Here is a 10,359-nt window from a genome sequence, read left to right as displayed (position 1 = left end):
AAAATCTACAAACAATATGCATTATTAAATCTTGCCCCTCGGTCACGGACGCAATTCGCCACACTAGGGCGAACTATGTTGGTACTAGGGCGAACCACGTCGGTGACATCAACAGCGCGGTTCGCCCTGGTGTGATTGTTTAGCGTTAATGATAATACAAATGTTGATCGACTAGGCCACGAGAGAGGGCAGTGTGACAAGAGTGGCGGTGCTCCACTCCGCCGTATATATGTTTGTACACATGGGTGAATGAGGGCGGCGGTGCTCCGCCGTATACATAGAAATGCATGGGTGAACGAGGGCGGCAGTGCTCCGCGACGTATATATACATGCATATGAATACAAATGACGTATATATACGTGTCGGCGCGGTGGCCGGTGTGCTGACGACGACGACGTGAGGCGGGCCGGCGTGCTGACGACGACAACGTGAGGCGGGCTGGGGCGGTGTCAGTGCGTGATGTTGTGATCCTATGTACCATGTGAACCATGTAGTCATTCATCATATGAGAAAATTCTATGTTGATAATGTAAGTATAAGTCATTATGAAATGTAAGTATATGTGTCTTATTGCTAATATAACCATTACTATTTCCGAAATGATAAGAATTTATTTTCTTCTTCTACATGCACAGTACTTCTCTAATGCTATGATATAAAGTTTGAAGATAGTCTTCCCAAAAAAATATGTAATGCTCATATTACTTTAGCAACATTAATATATTATATCTGTATTCAAAGTTCACAAATGAAGAAACCTTGAAGTTTTCCTTCATTTTTATATGATATTTGCGTATATAAAATCTAGGACATTTGTAATTTACTTTAGAACATCTATATTCGGTATCACAGCAAAATATAACATTTTTTGTTTGTGCAGATTTTATTTGCTGTAACGTTTTAACTACTTCGCGCATGCCAAAACTGTCTGGTTTGCTGTCAGGAAAATACTTTGACAGTTTTGCTTATTTCATTCATTCCTTGACAGTTTCGAACCGCTAGGAAAATTCCAGTCCCAATAGTGTTCATTCGAAACAACTACAAATAATTGAACCAGAACAAATAAGATTGTTGCCCATATCAACATACGATCATTAGCTAGTGATGTTTCCAAACATAATACTCGATCCACCGTCTGAGAATGTACGTAGCTATAGAGAGACGAACTAATCACCTCGGCGGGCGCGGTGGAGGGCCACAGGCACGCGTGGAGGAGGGCCACGGGCACGCGCGGTGGAGGCCGCACGAGGAAGAAGAGGGCAGCGGTGTCACGGAAGATGAATGGACGGCGGCGCGAGGAAGAAGAGGGCGGCGGTGTTCGATGAGAAAGAAGAGGAGCAGATCGATCTGCACCAGGTGTTGGCGGTTATATACCAGGGATATTTACTCCCGGTGCTAGCCACCAGCCGGGAGTAAAGGTCCTTTACTCCCGGTGCGTATTACCAACCGGGAGTAAAGGTCTCTTTACTCCCGGTGCGTGTTACCAACCGGGAGTAAAGGTATACCTTTACTCCCGGTTGGTAACACGCACCGGGAGTAAAGGGTTTTTTTTGGCAGGCCACGAAACTGTAGCCCACCTTTACTCCCGGGTGGGCTTCCCACCCGGGAGTAAAGGTGGCCTGCAGTTTCGTTTCCCGCCTGTTTTGAGCAAATTTTTTTAATAGAAATATGGATTTTCTTGTTAAATACATAGTAAATTAAATAAAAGGCATAAAATTATTTTGTTAAAAATATGGATTTTCTTTTTCTTTATTGCACATAGGAAAAATCTATAACCTAACTTTTTTATTTTTTGTTATAATTATAAAACATAATGTAACTAATATTTATTATTTCGTTAATGCAAAAATGTAGTGTTTAATTAAAATTATTAAAACTATTGGTTTTGGATGGAAATTTGTTTTCACATCATTTTAACGTTAATATTTTAATTTTTCATCACTCAATATCCTAATTTTACTTTTCGAGAGAGAAATCCCATCAAATCAAACATTGATTTAATTTGAAACACAACATAATAAACATCTGAATTCACAATTATTACATAATATCTCAAACACACACTACATTAAATCACTATATCATCAAGTGGGCACAGCAGTGAACTTCTTTATGTATGTCCCTTGGTTATGATCGTGTCGTAACCATGGAGTGTCCTCATCATTTACCAAGATGCTAGGGTCTTTGTTCACTTTGAAGGGCGGAATTCGGTCATACTTTTCATAATCTTCTGACATGTCCGACTTGTCCTCAATTCTCACGATGACTCTTTTCCCTGAAAGAACTATGTGGCGCTTTGGCTCTTTGGTTGAGTCATTATCGTTTTTCCCTCTTTTTGGTTTGGTAGACATATCATTGACATAGAACACCTGATTCACATCCTTGGCAAGGACGAATGGTTCGTCTTTGTACCCAATATTACTAAGGTCTACTATTGTCATTCCATACTCGTTGTCTACTGTTACCCCGCCTCCGGTCACCTTGACTCATTGGCACTTGAACAATGGGATCTTCAAAGTAGGTGCATATTCTAGTTCCCATATTTCATCTATGCGGCCATAATATGTCTGCTTATTCCCATTCGGGTCTGTGGCATCTATGCAGACACCACTGTTTTGGTTGGTACTCCTTTTATCTTGGGCTACTGTGTAGAATATGTTCCCATTTATCTTGTACCCTTTCTATGTGACGATATGTCATGATGGTTGCATAGCCAATAAATACAGTTGCTCATGGATGCTCCCATCACCTTGACATTTTTTTCGCAACCAACCGCCGAAAGTTTCCATGTGCTTACACGTAATCCAAGCTTCAGTCTTCCCTGGAAACTCAGATCGTAAGAGATCCTTGTGTGTTTCAATATACGGATCTACCAAAGAGGAGTTCTGTAGAACTGGGTAGTGCGCTTTATTGAAATAATCATCCTCTATACCAATATATGTTTTCCTCCCTAGTGTTCCCTTTCCGCTTAGTCTCCCCTCATGTCTCGATTCAGGAACACTAATCGAGTCAAGGTCGGGAATAAAGTCAACACAGAACTTAATGACCTCTTCTGTTCCATAGCCCTTGGCGATGCTTCCTTTTGGGCGAGCACGGTTGTGAACATATTTCTTCAGGACTCCCATGAATCTCTCTAAGGGGAACATGTTGTGTAGGAACATAGGACCAAGAATGAAAATCTCCTTGACTAGGTGAACTAGGAGGTGCGTCATGATATCAAAGAAGGAAGGAGGGAACACCAACTCAAAGCTGATGAGACATTGAACCAACTCATTCTGTAGTTTAGCAAGATCAGTTGGATCAATTGCCTTCTGAGAAATTGCATTGAGGAATGCACATAGCTTCACGGTGGCTAGATGTACATTTAGAGGTAGAATTCCTCTTAATGCAACTGGAAGTAATTGCGTCATGAGAACATGACAGTCATGGGACTTTAAGTTACATAATTTCTTCTCTGGCACATTTATAATACCCTTTATATTCGAGGAGAATCCAGATGGTACCTTGATGTTGTTTAAGCATTCAAACATGATTTCCTTCTCCTCTTTGCTTAGAGTGTAGCTGGCAGGACGTAAGTAATGGCGTCCATCATCTGTCTTCTCTGGATGCAGGTTGTCTCTTTCTCTCAAACAACGCAGGTCCTGTTGTGCTTCAAATGTGTCCTTAGGCTTTCCATACACACCCATGAAGCCTAGCAGGTTCACACAAAGATTCTTCGTCAGGTGCATCACGTCGATCGAGCTGCGGACCTCTAGGACTTGCCAATAGGGTAGGTCCCAAAATATGGACTTCTTCTTCCACATGGGTGCGTGACCGTTAGCATCATTCGGAATATCACTGAAGCAGTGTGTGCATGCATTATATCCTTTGTTTGACTGTCCTGAAAGATTACTTAGAGCAGGCCAATCATTGATTGTTACGAACAACAATGCTCGCAGATCAAAGTGTTCCTGTTTGTACTCATTCCACACACGTACACCTTCTTTATTCCACAAAATGAGAAGTTCGTCAATAAGTGGTCTTAGGTACACATCGATGTCATTGCCAGGTTGCTTCGGGCCTTGGATGAGCACATGTATCATAATGAACTTTCGCTTCATGCATAACCAAGGAGGAAGGTTGTAGATACTTAGAGTAATAGGCCAAGTGCTATGACTACTGTTCTGCTCTCCAAAAGGATTGGTACCATCTGTACTTAAAGCAAACCTTAAGTTTCTTGCGTCATTTGCAAACTCTGAGAATTCTCTCTCGATTGCTCTCCACTGGGACCCATCAGTAGGGTGTCTCAACATATTGTCTACCTTACGGTCTTCTTTGTGCCATCGCAACAATTTTGCATATTCTTTGTTTCTTAACAGACGTTTCAAGCGTGGTATTATAGGAGCATACCACATAACCTTGGCAGGGATTTTCTTCCGCGGACGTTTGCCCTCAACATCACCAGGGTCATCTCACCTGATCTTATACCGTGATGCATGGCATACCGGGCATGCATCCAATTTCTCGTACTCTTTGCCACGGTACAGGATGCAGTCATTAGGACATGCATGTATCTTCTCGATGTCTAGCCCCATAGGACAGACAACTTGTTTTGCTTCGTAGGTAGTGGCGGGCAATTCATTGTCCTTCGGAAGCATCTTCTTTTAGATTTTTAGTAACTCTCCAAATCCCTTGTCAGATACACCATTCTTTGTCTTCCATTGCAGCAATTCTAGTGTGGTTCCCAACTTTTTCTACCCTGCATCACAAGTTGGGTACAACAATTTGTTGTGATCTTCTAGCATCCGCTCGAACTTGATCTTCTCCTTTTCACTTTCACATTCTCTTTGTGCGTCACGAATGACCTGACAAAGGTCATCAGCAGGCTCATCTTCTGTGGATACCTCTTCTTCAGCTTCTCCCATTGCAGTATCATTGAAGCACGCACCATTGGGAATAATATCATTGTCGTCCCATTGTTCTTCTTCACCTTCTTCCATTACAACGCCGGTTTCTCCGTGCTTCGTCCAACAAATATAGTTTAGCATAAAACCCGACTTGAACAAGTGTGAATGAAGAGTCCTTGAGCAAGGATATTCCACCGTATTCTTACATATGGCACATGGGCAGCACATGAAACCATCGCGTTTGTTTATCTCGGCCGCACGTAACAAAGAATGCACGCCGTCAATGAACTCTTGGGAGCGGCGATCAGCATTATACATCCAATGCTGGCTCATCTGCATTACATGACATAAATACCATATTAAAACCTAGATCATAATTAATTATTTATACAACATGTGTGCCACCACAAAAGGTACAAATTTATGAAAGCATCACTACAATGTAGACAATCCCAACTACAACTAAAAGAACTAAAGCTAAAATACATTTCAGGAGCACAAGGATTTCACGACCAATCTCAACTAAAACAGACAGATCCCCTGATTGTGCAACATCTTTGGGCTTCTTCGGCTAGATCACTGCCACATTAGCCGCCGTATCTGCCTGTTGTGCAAGATATTTTTGCACGAGTTCAACATACTCTTCCTCCCAGTAGAAGCCTGAACATCGTCCACTACCATCCCACTGAAATTAAAACAAAAAATTAGAACTTTAATCACAACCATCATGAAAATAGGTATAAAGCAACCATAATCATTAAATACGATAAAATAACTCACATTGTGATCTGGACACTTGTAGAAGATACGATCCTTATTGGGACCCTCCTTCTTCACTCGGTACTCCATCACAATCTTCATCTCATCATGACACTTGCCACATGGAATGAGAGGGAGGCCTGGCCTAAGTCGCTTTGGAAACCCATGAGAGGCCGAGGACCCGGAAGCAGTTGCCATCTACTCTCTATACTCATTTTTAATACACTATAAATTTCTCATTTTATAAACAAATAAAATTAAGAAACTATAAAATTATCTATATCTCTAAACAATGATATTTTTAATGGTCATTGTGTTCTCGTCTTTTAATGCGGCAGGTAAGTAATTCACATGATATTTCCGCAAATTAACTAGAAATCGAAGAATGGATGGAGAAAGAGTAAGAACACTGCTTAAATTTGAACTTAAGCTCTCGGGCAAGCTCGGGGAGGAAGAAGACGGCCAGTAGGATTTATAGCTCAAAAACATGTTTTAATAAATAACCATCCATACTAGTTGACCTTGCTTACGTGATCATCTCGGCGAGCATTTCCCCACCGGACGGCACCGTACTTGGTCAAGGAAGAGCTCCGATTCTACGAGGAAGGGAACACAGTCTTCCACGACCGTTGCCGCTCTCCCTCGTAGAATCAAAGCTCCTCCTTGACGTCCATTACCGCTCGACAGAGAACATGCTCGCCGAGCTGAACACGGTCCACAAGTTCAACTAGTACGGATTTTCTATAATTTTCTAACTATTTTCTTATTTTTTTCATTTCATAAAAAGTTAAAATAAAATGTTTAGTCACAGAGTCCATAGAAATGACCATATTTTGACCTAGCAACGCATTGTCAATTGTCATTGGGTTGCATTGCACCCCGGACCGAACTTCGGACAATAAAATACTATGGTCAATCGATGTCATTCTTTGTCGTACAGTCGCACGGCGACGGCCGACGGACCCGTTCAACCACCAAATCTGTCAGGCCCGGCTATTCAGGCGTATCGTCAAAAGAGAACGGATTTGCTTTCTATTGCACGGCCTTGCATTACATCTGTCATACTAGTCGGAGGCACTAGTCCCTATACTCATTTTTTAATACACTATAAATTTCTCATTTTATAAACAAATAAAATTTAAAAACTCTAAAATTCTCTATATCTCTAAACAATGAAGTGTGCTATGTATGCTACAAATGAACGGTGAATACTAGTTTTTAATAGCTACTTTAACCTTCCTTCATGTAAATATGCAAGCTTGAAGTGATTTTGAGCTCAAATTGCTTACAAATGAAAAAACCACAATAAAGAACCATATATATATAGTGAACAAAATGAGATAAGACAATGGTGAAAAATGAGAGTATGAGATTTGTAACCTTTACAACTGAAGAATCGATGGAGGAATCAAAGAAATCGATAGAGGAATCAAAGAATGGATGGAGAAACAATGGAGGGAGGAAGCAAGAACACTAGCTAGTGCAGTGAGCTTCAAAATGTGCTGAGCTCGGGCTCAGGGAGGAAGAAGGAGACTACCGATATATAAAGGGGGGACCTTTAGTCCCGGTTGGTGGCTCCAACCGGGACTAAAGGTCCCTCCCAATGGCTCCTGCGCCAGACAGACGTGGTAGAGACCTTTAGTCCCGGTTGGAGCCACCAACCGGGACTAAAAGTGATACGATCCCGCTAGGGTTTGTTCCCGATCTTTCGATGAGAGGTGTGGGATAACTCGATTGATGGGTGGAGACGACGTTCACGGCCCGACTACAGCCTTCCAAGCTACGCCTTAGCAACTGATACACCACATCCAATGGCTGCCGCGATCTTGTGGAGCGCGTCACCCGACCACTAGGGCACTTGTCCTGCAAGCAATCGAAGAACTAGCAAGAACAAGTATAGCAAGTACTGAATTACTAGATGTAGATGAAAGTTTCAAACTCTATCTCAATTAAGGTGGGGTTCCGAAGACAAGAAGACGGACGGCTGATCCAGCACGCGCGCTTACAAGCAAGTAGCGAGAGCTAAACTTGATCTAAACAAAACCCGACTATTCTTAGTGGTGGCTAAGGAGTATATGAAGGTGGAAGGACGACCAGAGGGGTGTTGGGGTCGTTCTCCAACCCTAGGACGCGTCCCTAATGGACCCAACTTGATACACGGCCCATTGGACCAAACTAAGGTGACGTAGCACCTTTGGACAGACAAGCTCTCAGTAGTAATTCAGTCATTGCGGCCGCCTCAAAACAGATATGGACTTGATTCTAGATCCATATTAAAATAGACTTCATAAGGATTCCATGAAGTACTTGAACGCCCCAATCCGAGTCCGTATGCGACCGTGGTGACCATCACAAGTTGGAGCTATCCTGGAGTCCAAATTCAGCCTCCGCGAATCCTTGTCCCTTTCAGGTCCTCTCCCTGGTTCCTAACCAAAACAAGAGTGCACGCATCTCCATGGTCTAAATATGATGGCAGGAACTCAAGAGTGAACTTACTTGATGATTAATGTGATGAGCACGGGCGCGAGTAATAGGACCAGAAACTGGTACTCGTGTCGGCGTGGATGTATTGTTGGTGTTGATGTCCTCATCATCCTCCCCTTCTTGCATTTGAGGCGTCCTCGACTCAAACTCGTCTTCTTCTCCCAAATATGGCTTCAAATCTACAATGTTAAATGTGGGACTAACCCCAAATTCTACAGGCAGATCGAGTTTATATGCATTATCATTAATTTTCTCTAACACTTTAAATGGTCCATCAGCCCTAGGCATCAATTTAGACTTTCTGAAATCAGGAAACCTATCCTTTCTCAAGTGCAACCAAACTAAATCTCTAGGTTCAAATATTAGTTCCTTTCTACCTTTATCACCAGCAATCTTATATTTAGCATTCATATGCTCTATGTTTTCTTTAGTTGTTTCATGCAGTTTTAACATCAATTCAGCATGCTTAGTAGCATCAAAATTTAGTTTTTCAGAAGATGGCAAAGGCATCAAATCAATAGGAGCACGAGGCAAGAAACCATAGACAATCTGAAATGGGCACATCTTTGTAGTAGAATGCAACGAACGATTATAAGCAAATTCAATATGAGGCAAACAATCTTCCCACATCTTAATGTTCTTCTTTAAAACAACCCTTAACATAGTAGACAAAGTTCTATTGACAACTTCAGTTTGACCATCGGTTTGGGGATGACATGTAGTAGAAAACAAAAGCTTAGTCCCCAGTTTTCCCCATAAAGTCTTCCAAAAATGACTAAGAAATTTAGCATCACGATCAAAAACAATTGTGTTGGGTACACCATGCAAACGAACAATTTCTCGAAAGAACAAATCAGCAATATGAGTAGCATCATCCGTTTTATGACAGGGTATGAAATGTGCCATCTTAGAAAATCTATCAACAACCACAAACACACTATCATGTCCCATCCTAGTCCTTGGCAAACCCAACACAAAATCTATAGAAATATCTTCCCAAGGGGCACTAGGAACAGGTAGAGGCAAATACAAACTGTGTGGATTTAACCGTGACTTAGCCTTTTGACATGTCGTGCAACGAGCAATAAACCTCTCCACATCTCTTCTCATCTTTGGCCAAAAGAAATGACCAGCAAGTATGTCCTCCGTTTTCTTAGCTCTAAAATGCCCCATCAAGCCACCTCCATGCGCTTCCTACAGCAACAACAAACGAACGGAGCTAGCTGGAATGCATAGCTTGTTAGCTCTAAACACAAACCCATCACTAAAGATGAATTTGTTCCAACCTTTCCCATCTTTACAATGCAGCAACACATCTTTAAAATCAACATCATTAACGTATTGGTCCTTAATTATTTCTAATCCAAAGATTTTGTAATCAAGTTGATTCAGCAAGGTATATCTCCTAGACAAAGCATCAGCAATAATATTCTCTTTCCCTTTCTTGTGCTTAATAACATAAGGAAAAGATTCAATAAATTCAACCCACTTAGCATGTCTACGGTTCAATTTCCCTTGACTACGAATATGCTTCAAAGACTCATGATCAGAATGAATAACAAACTCTTTGGGCCACAAGTAATGCTGCCATGTTTCTAATGTGCGAACAAGAGCATACAATTCCTTATCATATGTAGAATAATTTAGAATAGGCCCGCTCCATTTTTCACTAAAATACGCAACAGGTTTGCCTTCTTGTAACAAAACACCACCCAGTCCAATTCCACTAGCATCATATTCAAGCTCAAAAGTCTTATTAAAATCAAGAAGTTGGAGGAGAGGTGCATGTGTCAACTTATCTTTTAACATATTGAAGGAGTTCTCTTGTACTTTGCCCCAACTAAAAGGCACTCCCTTCTTTGCAAGCTCATTCAAAGGTTTAGCAATGGTACTGAAGTCCTTCACAAATCAGCGATCAAAACCAGCAAGTCCTAGGAAACTCCGCACTTGTGTGATAGTCTTTGGTATAGGCCATCCCTGTATAGCTTCTACCTTGGCTTGATCAACCTCAATTCCCTGTGGAGTCACAACATAGCCAAGAAAAGACACTCGATCGGTGCAAAAGGTGCACTTCTCAAGGTTACCAAATAAACGTGCATCTCGTAAAGCATTAAAAACAGCACGCAAGTGATCAAGATGTTCATCCATAGATTTGCTGTAAATCAATATATCATCAAAGTAGACTACAACAAATTTTCCAATGAAAGCACGCAGAACCTCATTCATTAA

The sequence above is a fragment of the Miscanthus floridulus genome, chromosome 9 (assembly GCF_019320115.1).
Source record: "Miscanthus floridulus cultivar M001 chromosome 9, ASM1932011v1, whole genome shotgun sequence".
NCBI classification, from domain to species: Eukaryota; Viridiplantae; Streptophyta; class Magnoliopsida; order Poales; family Poaceae; genus Miscanthus; species Miscanthus floridulus.
The sequence above is the reverse complement of the archived record's forward strand: the minus strand, read 5'-3'. Positions refer to the sequence as shown.